The 19368-nt window shown below is 39.7% G+C and overlaps 1 protein-coding gene across 5 annotated transcripts in view; it reads left to right on the top strand.

Annotated features, from left to right (window-relative positions):
* The window catches only part of plxnb2b (plexin b2b), a 245161-nt gene that overhangs the window by 6517 nt on the left and 219276 nt on the right, over positions 1-19368 (top strand). For 4 of the 5 annotated variants that reach the window (XM_067436862.1, XM_067436858.1, XM_067436861.1 and 1 more), the window contains exon 1: positions 5525-5835. The exons of the other annotated variant lie outside the window; for it this stretch is intronic. The gene's annotated coding sequence lies outside the window, so the exon portion shown is untranslated. Of the gene's footprint in view, positions 1-5524; positions 5836-19368 lie in introns of those variants that run through there. 5 annotated transcript variants of the gene reach the window in all.

Here is a 19368-nt window from a genome sequence, read left to right as displayed (position 1 = left end):
AAAATCAACTCAAATGGAAACTGAGCTGAGGTCCATGCATATCGGCCTACACTAGCCTATTATAAAATATTCTATATGCAAATTTCCCAGATGAAATGCTTAGTCCTCTAATGTAAACACTTACAAAACAGGAGGCTAATACGTAGTAATTTAAATAGGCCTTATGTTCACACACAGAGAAAAGGGGTTTCAAAATTGTAGGCTACCTTTATGAGTACAACAACTTTGATGACATTGTTTTGCCTTTTTTTTTTTTTTTTTTACCACAAAAAGGTTCATACTAGTACCTTTAGGTACACATTTGTACTCTAATTATGCACCCTTTAGGAGTAAAAAAGGTACAAAGATGGCCTTTATGGGGGATACTGCCTCAGCGAAAAGCTGTTTTTTATCAAACCCCTGTACCACACGGCACTGCAAAAAATACCATTGTTTTAGTATGATGCAGGTAAAAGAAAAAAAGATGTGGTAATTTTTGTGTGAGCTATAGCTTTATTTTGAAGCGAGATTGATGTAGTTTATAAATGCATTGTTGGGTTTACTTACTCTGACTTAAATATTTCTGTTACAGCGTCATGATCTGCTGTCCTGCAAAACTGTGTTATTTAACAATCCAGTCACACTTTAAAAATAATCCAGTCGCACATGTGTCTGTCTGCTCTGGCCTGTTACTCATCACTCACATGGTTTCCAGTGAAGGCCGTTTCTCTGCACGGATCTCATTACCCAATCTCTCTCTTTTTCATTTCCTTATCTTGCTATCCGTGTCTCTTCTCACTGTGTGTGTGTCTCTCTCTCTCTCTCTCTCTCTCTCTCTCACACACACACACACACACACACACACACACACACACACACACACACACACACACACACACACACACACACACACACACACACACACACACACACACACACACACTTCCATCTTGTGTACAGCTGCCTCAGCTGTAAGTCTGACTCAGGGCCGCCACTCTTGATTCATCCCATGAGTCTTTGGGGCAGTGCCCGCTCGCTTCTCAGACATGCACATTTGCATAACCATAAATCACTCACCAAAAGTGACACTCAGTAAACAATGAGGCTCTGGGTCTCGGCCTCTCTCTTTCTTTCTGAACAGCTATAGGTTTCAATTAAAACAAAGAGATGAATCTTACGACACATGACTTAAAGGACATGTCTAAATCACCCTCAAAATCAGAAGAAAGACACCAAAAAATTATATTTGCACAAAGAAAATAAAAGCTATAGGACCTTTAAAAGGATAGTTTACCCAAAAATAAAAATTCTGTAATGTTGTTCCAAACCTGTATGAATGTCTCTCTTCTGCTGAACACAAAAGAAGATATCTGGAAGAATATGGGTAGCCAAAGCAGTTGACTTCCTTAGTACGGGGAAAAAAAATACTATTGAAGTCAGCGGGGCCCAATAACTCTTTGGTTACCCATATTCTTCAAAATAAAAATAATACACTCAAAAAAATGACTCTTTGAATGAACATAAAAAAATCATGGAAAGTATTTCCACATGATTAACTTGCTTTATTTCAGCATTATGCAATTCTGTTATTCCAATTTAATGTACTTACGTTGGGTCAACTTAATTTATTAAGGTTGATTCAACTTATTTACTATGGTTGGGCACAGCTTAATTTAATAGTGTCAGCTCAACTACACAAATTTGTTGTAATCTTGTTGTATTAACTTAATTTTTTTTAGTAGTTTTGACTAAATTATTTTATGTCAACCCATTTAGATAAAGTAGGATAGAGAGGGATAGAACTGATGCCCATATGTATTCTATGGGAGCTACGTCACATGAATTAGTTTTCTTTATTTCTATAAAAACTATTAGTCAACAACACTTGATCAATTGCTAATTGTAACTTACAAGTATATAATTAAGTAAAGCATCTCTTATCACTAGCATTAACACAGTTTCAGAACAGCACAGCTTAACCACAAGATCTACACTTCACGATAATGGTAACCTCAAAAAAATGAACACAACATAACAACTTTTAAATGTCAAATATAACTGTCAAATATAACATAAAACATTAACAGGTCTTTCCCTTCACTAAAAAACACATTAAACAGCACTTCATTTCAACATTTACTCTCCTTTGCATCCCTATGCAAAGCATGCTGGGAAATAGAAATACACTGCCCAGTTCAGTCAGCGCAACATAAATGATTCATGTAGTCTCAACACAAATGGTTGAGGTTAACTTAACATTTAACAAATTTTATTTCATTTACCCTAATAGAATCAAGTAAAATGACACTGAAGTAAAAAACTAAAGATTTGTGTTGTTTCAGCTTATTTTATTTGAATAAACTCAGCAAACAGCTAGAATCATTTTTTTGAGTGTACGTTTGGAACAACTTGAATGTGAGTTAATGATGTTGGGTGAACTATCCCTTTTAGATATTTAAGCACATCTCTCCAACTTTTCATAATGCAATGCAATCTCATTATCGTTAATAGTAATTATATTATATGTTTAAATAACATAATAACATTTATGTAAAATATAAAGTAATATTTTATATTTGTGAAATCATTTTCATGACAATTAAGCACATCCTTCCTCCTTTTCTCATTACCGTAATACACACAAATCTCATTCTCTGTAATAGGAGTTATATTATATAAATAATATTAATATTATTCATTTGAATTAACTATAAGTTAATTATAAATTATATTATAATTGTAAAATATATCAAACGCTATGCTTAAATAGTAAAAAAAATACAGACAGATTATGGTAGTGAGAATTGGGGCTTCATTTTTATGAAAAAGAAACCAAAAGTCTTCTTATGAAAAAGAAACCAAAAGTTCTTAAACTAGGCTTCATTTTCTGTTTTGAAAGACATCAACTAGAAAAATTGCCGGTGTATATGTGGAAGATGATTGTGCCTTTGATGATCCACCCAAACACATGGAAAATGATGTTTGGGTGGATACCCTGTGCATGTAACGACCTGTTCAGAGTATCTTGGACCCTGTTCAAGAATGCTGGCAGAAAGCATTTAAGCAGCTTTCAAATTTACAGCCCCATACAATAGAATCCCATATAGAGATCCGGGTTTGACACCGCGTGTTTGATTGAACACTTCATATTTTGCTTCCCCACACAGAGCAACAGAAATAGGATAATTTATTGTACGACCCCTGACAGGAATAAACTACACAGCGTCCCACTGCGAGAGATAGATGCGCCTGTGCTTCACTTTCACAGGTGACTTGAACTGTTGACAGATGATACACACAATAGAGTTTGATCTGTCAGAAGAGTTGAAGTTGCTTGAGTTCAGCTGAATGCTGACGGTGCTGCATAAATGTGAAAATCAGATATAAAAACACAAATAAAGCTAATTATGGTATCAGAGGGTATTATCATGCCATGCCACTTTGATATAGAACATGGTACTGAATGATTACCATATTAACACTCACCGATAGGATTATTAGGAACACCTCTTTCGCCTTCAGAACTGACTTAGTTCTACGTGGCATTGATTCAACAAGATGCTGAAAGCATTCTTTAGAAATGTTGGCCCATATTGATAGGTTAGCATCTTGCAGTTGATGGAGATTTGTGGGATGCACATCCAGGGCACGAAGCTCTCGTTCCAACACATCCAAAAGATGCTCTATTGGGTTGAGATCTGGTGACTGTGGGGGCCATTTTAGTACAGTCAACTTATTGTCATGTTCAAGAAACCAATTTGAAATGATTCAAGCTTTGTGACATGGTGCATTATCCTGATGGAAGTAGCCATCAGAGGATGGGTACATGGTGGTCATAAAGGGATGGACATGGTCAGACACAATGCTCAGGTAGGCTGTGGCATTTAAACGATGCCCAAGGGGCCTAAAGTGTGCCAAGAAAACATCCCCCACACCATTACACCACCACCACCAGCCTGCACAGAGGTAACAAGGCATGATGGATCCATGTTCTCATTCTGTTTACGCCAAATTCTGACTCTACCATCTGAATTCTCAACAGAAATCGAGACTCATCAGACCAGGCAACATTTTTCCAGTCTTCAACTGTCCAATTTTGGTAGCCTCTTTTTCCTATTTATAGTGGAGATACCCGGTGGGGTCTTCAAGGTTGTGAGTGTTGTGGCTTCACAGATGCTTTGCTGCATACCTTGGTTGCAACGAGTGGTTATTTCAGTCAAAGTTGCTCTTCTATCAGCTGGAATCAGTCAGCCCATTCTCCTCTGACGTCGAGCATCAACAAGGCATTTTCACCCACAGGACTGCTGCATACTGGATGTTTTTCCCTTACCACACCATTCATTGTAAACCCTAGAATGGTTGTACATGAAAATCCCAGTAACTGAACAGTATTAATGCACTTCTTCAACATTCGAATAAATGTCATAACGTTTTTTTCTCTCTCGAGTGTAGCCCTGTATGAGGTCATAAAGTGCGGGGGTCCGGGTTTCTCCCGGATGAGCGTGTGTGCACATCAACCAGAGCGAGAGCAGGAGCGCGTCCATCTACAAGACTCACTCGGGTTACGGGAGCCGTCGACAGCGCTAGCATTTTGTTTTTAGACCACAAAAATCTGTGTGAGGGAAAAATATCCTTTTTCAGCTTCCCAAACAACCCAGCTTTAGGGAAACAGTGGATGCAGTTTGAGTTCTGCAAGTGTGCGTGTTTGTTCCCGGTCAGCTGAAACAGCATCAAATGTCTGTGTTTGGCACGTAAAAGCATATAATATGAACAACATGAATGTATTGTGAATCAAAAGTTATCCAGAAATAATGCAATGATCTATTTTGTGTGTGTGTGTGTGTGCCTGTGACTCTTTAGCCCCACCCACCGAACGCCTCCACGAACTCGGCTGTTTTCAGAAAGAATCGCTACTGTATGTCTTTTATAAATATCACCAAACTAAAGACTATTCTGAGATATAAAGGAGAATGCAATACTACTCTAAATGTTTAAGATTAACATGCGACTGGCAGAAACTGTTTTGTGTTATTGTAGCATAGAATTTTTAATGTACTAAAGTGCAAAAACAAAAGGCATAGCCTATCAAAGTACACGTCTCCGCATATGTAGCCCTATATATTTCAAATATGGTGGTAGCCTAGAGCATGGTCTCATTGCGGTACATGTCCAAAACAACATATTACACCCTAAAAAATGCTGAGTTAAAACACAAGTTGGGCTGTTTTAACCCAACTTTTGTTTAAAAATTATAAATGAAGTTTTACATTTTAATTTCTAACATAGACTACTTTGGGTTAATTTTAAGCAAAATAATACAGTAATAACTGCTGGGTTAAAACAGCCCAATTGTGTTTGTCCGTTGTTTTTTTAACCCAGAATTTTGTGTAGAGCATTAAAAGTAATCATTGATTTGGAAAATCTGCACTTTTCACTAATCTACACTAGATTAAAAAGAAAGCATTTAAGATCGAGCTCTCTCTTCCATCAGGTCTCCGCTTGTTCTGTGGTTTAAAGCTCTCAGCGCGGGGAAGGGGAGGAGACACACACACACACACACACACACATCAGCTCCGTTCCTCCGTTCGGGAGTAGGAGGAGGCGAGCGAGATCAGACCTCCAGGTGTGTGTAGATGTATATGTGTGCTCCAGTCACACCTGGATGCATCATGTGATCAGATACCTGGGCGTGGAGCTAGCGTTCAGTGTGTTATTCATTAACGGGGATCGCGGAACCGAAGATCTGTGTTTCTCCGCGCGTGAGTGACATGTGAACTTTCCGTGCACCGGGAATCTATTCCTCTCAATCTTAAGGGAATCCGTGTGTCTGGACGCTGCAATTACTGTACTACCAAGGTAAGTAAGTCTGTGTTTGTGTGCCTGACGCGGAATATTTTGCGTTGCACATTCCTAAAGACCGTAACGTTATACAGCAGTTTACGGTTGTGTTTGGTTTCAGACGGGACGCACACCCCGGACTGCCTGACTCGGACGCATGTTGCATGTGAGATGATGTACCGATTGGATTCATGTGTTGTGATTGTGAATAGGCGTTTTAACATTCATTCCTTGAAACTATAGAGTGCATTTTTTGTTGTTCTTACCACTTTTCATTTAATTTAATAATCATAGGTCATGCCATTTTCCCCATTAGTAGCCCAAGTTTCCAGTAGTAGGCATAATAAGCGAACTGTGGGTCTACCTTTTCTGTCTGTCATTTTTCGCGCGCAATCAAGAATCTGTAACGGTTACGAGCTATCTTCACGTGCTATTGGAAATATTTCCGACTTCCCAATTCTGACGTCGTGATTACGGTCTTGTCGCATTCAAAATTCAAGACTTGAGAGGGCGTTCATGTCCAAATGTTGAAGTAGGAAACTAGTATTTCCGATAATCCTGAAGGCATTAGTTTCGCGCGAGTGTCTTTGGCGCCATGACGTTAAGACACTAGTTTGTCTGTGTAACGTTATATCAATATTAAAGTTACTAGTAATACGACAGAGTGTAACCTAGTTTTGTCGATACAATGATAACTGAAAGTGCTCGTTTATCGTACTGTTGCTATAGTAACGTCAACTGAAAGTGACATCCAATGTCCACTTAGCACTCTGTCCTTCCTTACACTGTTTAAATGTTGTTAAAACAATGAACACATGCTTTAAAGACCCCAACCCTTTATTTTAATTCATTTTCAGGGGGTTTAGACAAACCAAACGCCCATAATTCTCAACCTGCTTGTACTAATGCGTTCATCATTGGTCTCTTTGATACTCACTATCCCAGCAGTGCTGTAACTTGCATTGTTGCTGGTAGTTTTTATTTATTTATTGATCATTATCTGTCTTTCTTTCTTAATGGTTGACCATGTCCATTTCCTAAATTATTGTGTGTCCTGAATAAATCTCGTTGGACCAATTGGTTGCTGTTTTTTTAGAACCATCCATTTGGCAAAAATTAGTTAGCACTTGTAGCTTCCAAAACAACCCAGTAGCTATTGTATGGGTTGACTTTTCGCACCAAAATATTTTTAATGAAATTGAATAAAATATTATACCAAATGGCAATGTTATGTCTCATTTGCCATTTAATTATTTATGCTAGCTATAAACCCATATGGGTCGACTACTAGTTATGACCTTGATTTGTCTTAATGGATGGATTAATTTTTAATGGTTTGAATCTGGCTAATAGTTTCTTAGTCTTTGCTCTGCTCTTCTAAGTTTAGTGTTGTGATTTAAAACCACTAGTTAGTAATGTATCAGGTTTCTGTGGTGAACGGTTAGATTGTGCTTGTTTAACAGCAGAGGACTGTGTCGTTCGCATGTGTGTTCTTGTGTACAGTGTGAGTACAACAGGTCCGGAGACAAGCTCTCTGTGTGTCTCTAAATCCCGCTGTTTGTCTCGGCACACTGGCTCCTTTCAGCTGGAGCTCTGAAGTTGTGCGTCTCACACATTGTACAGCCTTGTTGTGCCTCTAAATTGCGTCTCTATTGGGCTCTCCTGTATTTCTATGCCGCTCTCTACAGTGAAAGGGAGGAGACATCTCGGGGGGATTATCCTCATTAAATGGCTTTAAACAAACGAGCCAGATTAGCCGGGATCGTTCTCCATGTGGGGGCAACAGAGCTCCGGGTGGGTGTGGTGTGGTGAAAAGAACAACCCCAGCAGCAAGAGGCAGCGTCGTCTTCATAAATGCATACCATCTGCACTCACTCTCACACACACTACGTAGTCGGCGTGAAATCAGGTCCTGCTCCTGCCTACAGCGCTCGGGCTTATCTGCCGTCCTGCGAGCGTTTAGAATGGAGCGACTGTCTCTTATCTGAGCCACGAAACGCATGATGAATGTCCTCTCTGCACGAAGCTGAATGATTTCATTCACCTTCCGAATGTCCCTGTGTTTTACACTCAGAAATCATCTATTACCCACAATCACCTCCAGGGCTGTCAGTGAAAGCACTTGGCTGGAGCACTTGGGTTTATCGAAAGCTAAATAAAGAAGTAGCATTTGTCTGACGTTAGCCTGGAGGATAGCAGGATGGTGATGTTTAATGTTGTACATTCACCTTTTCTCTGTAGAAGCACCCATGACTTCCTTTATTTAGATAGAGGGATCTATTTTTCCACCAACAAGGACTTATTCAGAATATCTTGCCAAAGAAGAAATGAGACAAAGAACTTCCTCCCTCCCTCACTGTGGTTTGGCCCATTAAAGGCCTTTAAACATGTACTCATGTTGCCAGCTTGTGTCTGAGTGTCTTTGATTGGTCATTTTTGTTGCCTTCAACATGTCAGACTGCTCTGCACTTAGAGTAATACATGTTGATAGTGGAGATTCTTGGATACTTTTCCTGTGTGTTGAGTCTGGCTGCTCTAAAATGGCTTTTTCACACTGATATTCTGAAATAGTTTGGCAAGTGTTTCTTAACCCAGGCCTGATGATTCAGTCCAGAAAGTGACATCAAAGCCTCCATTTTAGATTCTTGTCATAGTTTGCAATTTAACCGTGCATGCTGTAATAATAAGGTAAAGTAGATGTGATGGAATTAATTGCATCTGGTCCAGATTCCAGGCTGAGTTTTTGTTCTATCCGACTGCTGCAAGTGATGGGCAGGATGTTGAATGCTTTGTTTCTGTTTTGGTTGGGTGTTTAGGTAGCCCCGCCCACAGTGAAATATCATTAGACCACGCCCACTCCACATTAGAATGTGAATACTAATGTATTATGCACACTGTCTGGCATAACATTATGAACTAATATTGTGTTGGTCCCCCTTTTGCTGCCAAAACAGCCCTGACCCATCTTTTGTCTTTTAATATGAACTCCACTAGACCCCTGAAGGTGTGCTGTGGTATATGACACCAAGATGTTAGCAGCAGATCCTTTAAGTCCTGTAAGTTGCCAGGGCTGGGTGATATATCGAGCTTTTACGATATATCAATACATTATATTTTTAAGAAACAAAATGGCAATGACGTTTATATAGATATACAGAGTGATTGACATGAACGCATCTGAAAAATAGCGGAGTACGCAGAGTGAGCTGATGCAGGGAAAGTGCATGATACATCTTGTCCTCAACATGACACATGCTTTATATTAAGGGCTTCAAAATAACTGGTAAGATATAATTAAAACACATATAGTTTAAAGCAGATTGCCCTGTCAGATGCTCTGAGAGATACTGGCTACTTGTGCTGACAGATAAATAGACTTGCGGTGTTTAATGCAGTTGAAATGTGGTGCTTTCCTCAGTGTGTAACTTACATTTCACAGGTATATTTTCCATCAGTAAATGTTTGAAAGTCATGCAGACATGTCTATTTTGATGTCCGAGGAGGACTAGCTTTCTGCATGTTAATCTCCGCTAAAATTCAGTCTTCCGTGAATGAGCGCCGCCACACGCATATGCGGCAAACAGACGGAGCGCAATAGAATAAGAGTGCAATATTAATTAACTAATAATAGTAATAATAATTTGTTCCATTTATATAGCACTTTTCAAGGCACTCAAAGCGCTTTACATTGAAGGGGATATCTCCTCAACCACCACCAATGTGCAGCACCCACCTGGATGATGCGACGGCAGCCATATTGCGCCAGAACGCTCACCACACACCAGCTGATTGGTGGAGTGGAGACCGAGGAGGAGACTAAATTATACATGTTTCGAAAATATTTCTTGTTGGACAATAAATGTGCCATATGTGGAATTTTAAACTTACAAGTAAGTTTATTTTTGTGAAAGTGACCATTATAATGGGACAAGGCTAATATGCTTTTGTTTTTATTTTAATTTTTAGTTTTGTTTGTAGATTGTAATTTTACGTGGTAATGTGATTTTAACATAATCACATAATTATCACATAATTTTCTTACACATAATATATTGCATAGCCTACACAACATTCACTGTTTGTTTATAGCCTTCAATATCAACATTGTTATTAGGACACCATCGTCTGGCAGGATGAGAAATACAATTAATTATTATTAAAATAAATATAGATTTTTTTTTTATTCAAGTAGAAATACATAGAAAAATACTGATTATATACCATCGCCATTCAAACAAAAAATACAGAGATATGATTGTTTTTGGTCATATTGCCCAGTCTTGTAAGTTGCGAGGTAGGGGCTCCATGGATTGGACTTGTTTGTTCAGCACATCCCACAGATGGATTGATTGATATTGGGGAATTTGGAGGTCAAGTCAACTCCTCAGACTCGCTTCTCAAACCATTCCTGAACCATTGTTGCTTTGTGGCAGTACAGTAGCCTAGATGGCGCTGTTTACCTCCAGTCTTTGAGCAAAGCTAGGCTAGCGGTGTGTACTAGGGCTGCACGTTTTCAAGTTTTTCATTAACCGTTAACCGAGGCCCTTAGCGGTTAATACTCGGTTAACCATAGTGTGCGTCAGGGTTATTATTTTTAGTTTATTAATTTGACGACCGCCATCTCCGTAGTGAACGCGCCTATAGAGAGAAATGCACATCATAGATTACATAATCAGAGAGTAGCCTATTTCTTTTCGTTTTAAATAGTTTAAATACGCGGAGTTTTGTTAAATTAGGATTAGATGCGCTCCAGTTCACGAGCAATGCAAGTGGCCGCAAGGGCGCCTGCATGATTAGGGCATGTAGTAAAATATGCAGCCGAGAACGATTCACACAGCGTTTGACTCGCGCGGCTGAGCCTCTCCCGGCAGAGAGTTCAAGCTGGTCATGTTAGAAAGCTGGTCATGACTTCTTCTTGTGGATATTACAAATTTCTGGGAGCGCTCTTGCGGTCTCTAGTGGTGCAAAAATATATTACAACTAAATTCAAAGCACGTCATTGACGCCACTTAACCTAGCGAAATGTTTCACTCGGTTACGCAATTTTTAACGGTTAATCGGTTAATCGGTTAACCATGGACACCCCTAGTGTGTACATCAGACAGAGTTACGGGATGCATGGAGATGAGAAGTCAACGTGTTCCTTTACATTTTTATTTTAAAAATTGCACCAAATAACAATAATAATAATGTATTCACTTTTATTTGGCATCAGCCATTATTTTTGAAGCAGATTTCCAAAATAATGTTTATGTGTAAAATAAGTGTTTGGGTTCATTGTTTTGAATAGTAGAATGGATTATTGCTATTAGCCATTATTCTATAATTAATTTTTCATTTTGTCTTTAGGCTTGTGTGTCAGTCCTATTGTCTCATCTACGATTTAATCTGGTTATTATGGCATCTTAGTGATGTGTGAAGTCAAGAGAGTAGTTCTAAGGCCCCCAAGGCTCACCCTAAGCCGAGTTACATCAGATTACAACAGCATCATGGGAAATGATGGGCATGAGGTGAGATCGCATTCATTCTCGCACTGGCTAATCAACAGCTGGCCATGGATCTGTGCCGCCCAGGGGTCTTTATGCAGCATCGCTTGAGTGTCATATATATATATATATATATATATATATATATATATATATATATATATATATATATATTATACACCGCTGTACACTGACGAAGCTAAGAAAGTTCTGCCTTTTCCCAAACTCTTGTTCTTTCACTTCCTCTGTCCTCCTTGTTCTTTTCCCCTCTCTCTTCATACCATCTGCTGATGGGCACAGAACCATTTCCTCAGTTTCGTTCTGGTCACGCAGATGGATTTGGAGTAAAAAAAAAAAAAGTCAGTGTTCTTGGGAAAATAAGACACTGGAATGTGTGGGAGGGACTTCTGCACATGCACACAAAACCTTCGCCTGCAGGAGAACAAGATCTCCGGCTTTTGCTTCAAAGAGTCTCGTTACAAGCATAACACGCTATCAGCGCAGGCCGAGACTATGGCGTAACATTACAGCCGTGTGTGAGAGAGCCAGCTCTCCCCCTCAAGACAGAGTGATGGCATTCGTGTCAAACCCACAGAAGCGCTCTACTGTACGGGTAGAGAGTTGGACTAAGCCCAGGCGGGTGCTCCCTTTGGAGCAAATGGGGCAAGCAGGGATTAAACCCAGTTTGAGAATAAAAGGAGAGCCTCCATTGACAGCCTTAATTAGTCCAAGACTTGCCTCAGTCTGGGAAACTGCCAGGTCCTTGACTATTATAGTGGAAAATCCAGTCGGCTTCCACTTGAGCGCTACCGATTCCAAACATGCCCTTTTGTTAGATTAGACGGAAAGTTTTCAGGCACAAGCTGTTTCTTTCTGTGTTGGAAACTTGGGTTGAGTGGCGTAATTCAAGAATATAAAACATAAATGAGCTTTTTTTGTGCCTATTTACGCCCCCCCCCCCCCCCCCCCCCCGAAGTGTGCAGAAAGCCCTGCAGATTTACAGACTCTGACACCCGTCATCCACAAAGATCGAGATATTTTTCGAGCCATGGGGTGTCATGTATTAAATATTTAGGCTAATTTGATAATGCTTTCATCTGTCAATAAGAGTGCAGTGCTCAGTTTTGCTGTCAATTTGTCAATTTACTGCTTCGTTAGTTTGGTAGTTTTTGTAGCGTTTAGGTATTTGTGGGATTAAGGGATGTAGAATATTGTCATGCAGAATAAAGGCCCTTGCACACCAGACGCGTAACGGAAAAGGGAAGCAAAAAAGTGAATATTTTGCTTCAAAACCCTTTTGCATCAGTTGCAACTCGAATTTGCGACGTCTTTGACGTTTCAGAACTCCAACTTTACAAAACATTCACGGCGACAGCTGAGAAAACATGGACACTCCGCATTCAGTAAAGATGAGCTTTTCATTTTATTTAAAAGACAGAGAAGAAGGTTTTTGGGTGCACCTAGTCTTAAAGAACAGAGAGTCTGAAGGGGAGGATGCTGATCTTTTACAGGTGCTAAAACTTTATCATGGTCAGTTCCGTTAACAGTAACGTTAGCACCGCATCTGACGAGACTAAAGCACTATATGCAGGGGATTAGTGTTGTCTAGGGACATCAGTGATTTAGAAATTACTCCCCCACATCTGTAGCCTAGAAATCTAGACGCACCCTATATGGCAGCAAATCTAATCTGCTGCGAGTGTCGTCTAGCAACTCACAATACAGTTCTGAGCTGTAAACGCCAAACTCTGGTCGGGCCAATCACATCATGTATAGAGTCGGTGGGCGGGGCTTAACATAATGACGGCCGAGTTGCGGTTGCGTGCTTCTAGTAAACACAGAAATTGGCGAACGGCGGTCTTTCGAATCGAATATTTAAAATGATACATAAAGTTAAACATTTTTAAAAAATGGCAATTTTTATCAAGTATCAAATAATATTTCTAGAGTAGGATTTTTAAAATGCTTATTTAACTATTTACATGATTAATTATCCCAATTTTAATTAATGCTATTAATTTATTATTAATAATTTTACCTTTTTCATTTGTTATCAATTCAAACAATGTATTCAGCAATGTAAATAAAAAAAATCTTGTTTAATTTCATGTATTTTTTTAAATTCTAATTTTATTTAGTGTTATTAAAATGTATTTAATCATTTAACTTTTTTATTTATTTATTTATCAGGCATCAAAAATATTTCTATAGTGGGTTACAAAAGTAACATTTATTATGATATTATTTATATATATATATATATATATATATATATATATATATATATATATATATATATATATATATATATATATATATATATATATATATATATATATATATATATATAATTTTTTATTTATTTATTAAGTATTTATGTGTTGATATCTATTGCACATTTCATAAGGAATATTTATTTTATGCCTGAAGTCACATGTAGCATACAACAGATTCCCAGCCAAAATGTTCATATCAGTGCACTCCTTATCCGTAATTTGGCCTCAAAATGAAAACGGAACCAAAATGTGTCTACAGGTTATGTCTGGGCCTGCCTATTATCAGATACTTGTCTGACTTTTTGATGGTGTATTAAGGCTGCCAAAATGTTTCCAGCACAGTTTAAGTATCGGCGTGCTGGGGTATTATTTCAGAAGCTCAGGTGAACTGACGCGTGCTTTATTTATCTTTGGCACGCAGAGATATTTTCCGGTTGAACCCGCCCCAGTCAAACGGATAAGTGCAAAATGATAGATCCCCCTGATGCGCGTGACATCCCCGTTCACTTCACCTTTGTTTCGCTTTTTTCATTGCCAATCCTGCGAGGAGTTCACTCGGGCACTGAAGGGTGTAATTCATTTCTACAGATCCGAATAATGTCTTGTTCAGTCTTCAGACAGAGCTGTTGCTTCACATGGAGATTGGTTTTAATTACTGACTCTACAGTTCTCATAATGTGAGGTTCCATGTGGGTAATGTTTGTGGGGTTTCTCTGCACGTTGAGGAGCGGGTAACTCTCCAGGCTGTTAATTAAGGAATAGACGAGTCCCGACGGAGCCAAAACGCACGAGTGAGGGGTCAGACATTTGCCAAACAGCTGGAAACCAAGGTCACGCCAACCTGAGCGAAAAAGACGGAAAGAAGGAGGGGCGACCTGGCAAGAAGTCTGTGAGGAGTTGAGACGGTTGCCAAAGGAGGAGGTGGTTGCAATATTTTATTTTCGACATTAATCCGAGGCTTTACGGTGGCTTTCCTTGGACTCAAGTGTGAAAGGCACTCAAAGAAAAGCAGAACTGGTTCACACAGTATTTTCAGCATGTCTTAAAAGCGTGGTGGGGTATCATGGGAACGCTGTTGTTGTTCCTTCCCTGCTGAAGGGACCAGCTCAGACCAGCATGAATGTCCCTACATGCCCTTTTATAATATATGTTAGTTGTATTATTATGAACTGCGTAGGGCCACTGCTAAATTATTAACAAGACATGGGCTGAATAAGAAAATTGCATTTTTGTAAATGCATAAGCAACAGCAGAAGTGCGACTTCCCAAACTCACCACAAGCTCTGGGTGAATATTGAATTATTAAAACAATATTAAAAATGTTGTAGCTGTTGTCAAAGCGATTAAAATTCATCTCAAATAATACAATGCAATATTTATTATTTGTATTAAAAACAAACAAAGCTGACCAAAGTGCTGTAAAGAAAAGAATCACACACACACAAAAAAGGAAGGAAGACGGCAGTAGTAACCCAATAACCGAAACTAAAATCAAGGGCAATCGAAAGCCAAAGAGAATAAATAAGTCTTTAGATTTGAAGGTGGAAATAGAGGAAGTTAATCTGATGTAAAGAGGAAGACTGTTCCAAAGTTTGGCACCTGCAGTCGCAAAAGGGTGATGGATACGTTTATATAATCACACACACAACACACACCATGTTTTTGGACATATACTAAAGTAATGTTGTAGCAACTCTCACAAAAAAATTGTGTGTCAGTATCAGATGGTAATCCTGTGGTACATTACAACGGCAATTATCTAAAGGTACTGCAGTGGGTTTATGGACATGTAGCAGGGTCCTTCTAAGAATATCATAGGTACTTGTTCAAAATACTATGGTAGTTCCAAGGTACATATCCAAAAACATGGTAATACCATGTCCAAACTCCATGGTACTTATGATAAGTAAGTGTGTGTGTCTGTGCGGAGATGAATATGTATGTTGTGATGCTTCACATTAGGGCTGCACGATATTGGAAAAAAATTACATTGCGATATTTTTTCCCCCCAACGATATATATTGCGATATTGAGAGCCATCAATCCAGGCTAAAGTCAATAATTACCATTCCATGATATTAATAATTTCACTAATAAGCAAGCTTTATTACAAGTGACAAAAAGAAATGTTGGAAAGTATGTGCAAACGTGAAACTAAACCTCAGCAACAGGTGACCGTCTTAACAAGTGAGTCACTGAGTCGTTCATTCAAACGATTCATTCGAACGCTGAATCATTCACACTTGTTGCTATGAGTGAGACGTGTTACGGGTCTGCTGTGAACGATTTTCACTGCTGAAATAGAACAAAAACACTAAATGTTGCATCTAACATGTAAGTGACTAAGTGAATGTTAATTAGTTGTTTATGGAGCTGTTATATCAAAACACTGAACTCAGTGTCATGTTCAGTCGTAATGGTATTCAGGAAAACGCTCTAGTGTTGTGATTTCTCCTCGAGAGGCTGCACGAGCGTCAACAGCGCGACCTTATTATCGTCAGTTCATTATATATTATTATCCACAATCGATCGCCACTTAAACTAAATGAATGCACAAACATTCTTGCATTTTGGTGATTCGCTAGTTATTTTTTGTTTTAATCCGGCTCTTGTCCGTCAGGCAAGTAAAATGATCTTTCACTTGTCCCTTCAAAACACCCACATGTCCCGGACAAGCGTTAATGTCGAGTCTGGCTTTGTATTCGTCCTAAAGATCTTTGTGGTGCCGTTTTAAGTGATCAGACAAATTGGTGGTGTTTTCTTGTTTTGTGGCCACAAGACACTCCATGCAAAGTAACGTTACCTCTTTTTGTTCAACAATCGACATCCTCCTTTATGTAGCCAAAATAGACCCCCAAAAAGATGATTTCTGGTACGAACCTTTTTTTCCCTCCTGGAATCCTCTTCGTCGCGCATTTTAGCCGTGAATGTTTGTCCGTGAGCGGTGAGCAGCGGCACAGCAAACCAATCACTGTGCAGGCATGTACATGTAAGGGTTGCTAGGCAACGTGGGGGAGAGGACGCTGGCGTTGTCTGTTCGCCGCTTCTCCACCCACAAATCATGTTACTGTAATATTAGATTTAGATTTTATTTTATTTTATTATGTTTGTGACTAGTCTAACAGTCAGAGCTACAATTGGGGCTGTTGCTGATTGCTGGCAGCCACTGAGAGGACGTTGTTCGTCGTTTCGCCGTTTTCCACCGCTTCTCTGATGTTTATGTTTGAATTGCTGCGGTTGGTTCTGGTTTGAAGGACATTTGATGTTGCTCGCCGCGGCTGCTCACTGGTGGTCTCCCTCAGGCTTGAGCTGCATGGTGGCTGAAGTTTGCACCGGGCTAGCGTCATTCGTGCCAGCGTCATCGGCGTCCAGCATGATGTTGGGATGTTCTGCTTCTCGGCTGCGCCGCTGTTCCGTCTTGCATCGCGGCCGTGGAGCGGCTTGGACTTCTGCGCGGACCCCGGTGTTTGTCCACAGAAGTGCTTGGAAAAATGTTCTGCCTCCTGCATGGTGCTGCGGCGATCCCCATCGTTTGAATCGTCATGAAGACCCATCATCTCTGGTCTTCAGCTGTCATGCCTCGACGATGTCATCAGGACACTGCCGCTGGGAGAAATTTAAAACATGGAGTGGACGGGCCACAGTGTGCTGCGGAGCTAACAGAGACTTCCACCATCAGCTCTGTTTCTGTTCACCATCAGCTCTGTTTCTGTTCTGTTTTCTGTGTTGGTTGATTGTAGTATCCATTTTTACTTGTTATTCATTGTTTTGTTTTGTTATTTTTTCCCCTTTGTTGCACTTTGAGATTCTTCGGAATGAAAAGTGCATTATAAATAAAATCTATTATTATGAGGAACGTCCATGTCACTCCAGCAACAAACTCTGTGTGTTTACTGTGTGCTCTACCGTTCTCTTAATACACCATGGGCTACTACCCTTCACATCGCATGTTCCGGCGATGTGACTATCGCACACACGCACATCGCGATGTCGATGTTAAAACAGAATATCATTCAGCCCTACTTCACATGTTGCATTCATGGCTTTTACATGAACAGATAATAAGGTTAATTGCTTTTTCTTTCCATTTAGAGTTACATTATAGAGCTGCGATCCGTCTGTAATTGAAACCATTGTTCTGTAATGAGACCCCTAATCTCTCTGTTTTATGAGGTCATGACCTTTATAACCGATAGCACTCGTATCAGTAATGCGTTAGGTGGGGAGATTGGCTGGATCGAGGAGGTGACCCTGATGGGTTTCGCAGCAGGCCGTGGGCCCGCGGAGGTGGAGGGAAAGACCTGTGCTGCTTTGGGACTCTCTCCGGAAACATTCCAGAGCCGATTCAGAGCCAGGAATTCCAGCTATGTGCTTGAAACCAGACAGAGATGGCCGCTCCGAGATGACGAGGCCTTTGATTATCGTGTTTTTTGTTTTGCTTCCTGACCTCTGTAACCGTCCGTCTGAATGACTCCTTTCCTTCCTGCATGCTTTTTTTTCTCTTTTAGTACACACACTCGAATTAGGCCTAAATCACCAAAGTGTGTTCTTGGTGGAAGATTGCGAGGGCTTGGGGTTCAGTTTGGGACAGGGCCTAGTTGTATCATCAACATAGAGACAGAGCGACACGTATCATAATCTGAAAGCCACTCCCACCGGGGGAGGGGAGGGGGGTCAAACCAACCGTCTCCATTGATTTTCTTTTGCAGAAGGCTGCCTTATTATTGTTTCTGATTTATAACAAAAAAACAAACAATGTCTAAAAGCTGATATGTGGCAAGGTGTACAGAAAACAAGCTAAAAAACCCAGAACCCCCCCAAAACGGAAGTGTTTATAAGCTGCTGACCCAAAAAAAACAAGTGTTTAAAGACATACAAGTGATTGAGACAGAGCGCGACGTGAGATTACACTGAGAAGGTTATTTCTGTAAACGAAAACTGAAACTAAGACTAAAACTATTGGTCAAAAAACATTTTCGTAAACGAACTACTCTTACTAAAAAACTAACTGAAATAAAATAATAATTAGCAAAAATAAATATTCGTTTTCGTTATTAATAAGCTCTCTTTAATGTGGTGGAGAATCTGACTGTGGCGGTTGAGGGAGTGTCTGTATATTGCGCTACTGCGCGTGAAGTGATCTGAGGAGGAGATTAACCGCTGTCCTGTGACGGACGCGTGCAGACAGGCAACACCGCTAATCCTAAACGGGAGTTCACAAAGAATCAAATGCGTCCGTGGCAGTGAAATGGGAAATAACACAAGGTAATGAGATGCACGTTGAACTTCTTTTAACTTAAGCTCACTGTTTTAGAATGCCGTTTCTTATGCGACACGAGACGCAGGCGCAAAAGTCAGCAACTAAAGTAACAAGTACTAGCCTACTGTGCGTTTGAGATTTCATGTTTGCATAATATTGACAGCCTCAAAGGTGTTATCATAATCATTTACATTATATTATATTATTATCTGTGTGGAGACATTTCCCCACAAAGTAGGGAATACCAGGACACACACACACACACGTTTGTTTCACTATATAAGTGAGGAGATTGCATAGACTTCCATTGATTTATATCAGGTTAATTACATTTTATATCCCCTAACCCAACCCCTATCCCTAAACCTACCCATCCCAAGAACGTGCAAAACAATAGATTTAAATAAAAACATGTTTTGGCCGATTTATAAGCCTTTTTAACTTACTAGTCAGTTATCATAATATTTTACTAGATAAGTGAAGACATTGGCCCCCTTTACAATTATAGCACACACACACACACACACAC

The sequence above is a fragment of the Pseudorasbora parva genome, chromosome 25 (genome assembly GCF_024679245.1).
Source record: "Pseudorasbora parva isolate DD20220531a chromosome 25, ASM2467924v1, whole genome shotgun sequence".
Classification (NCBI taxonomy): domain Eukaryota; kingdom Metazoa; phylum Chordata; class Actinopteri; order Cypriniformes; family Gobionidae; genus Pseudorasbora; species Pseudorasbora parva.
Note: the sequence above shows the minus strand (reverse complement) of the source record. Positions and strands in the feature narration are given on the sequence as shown.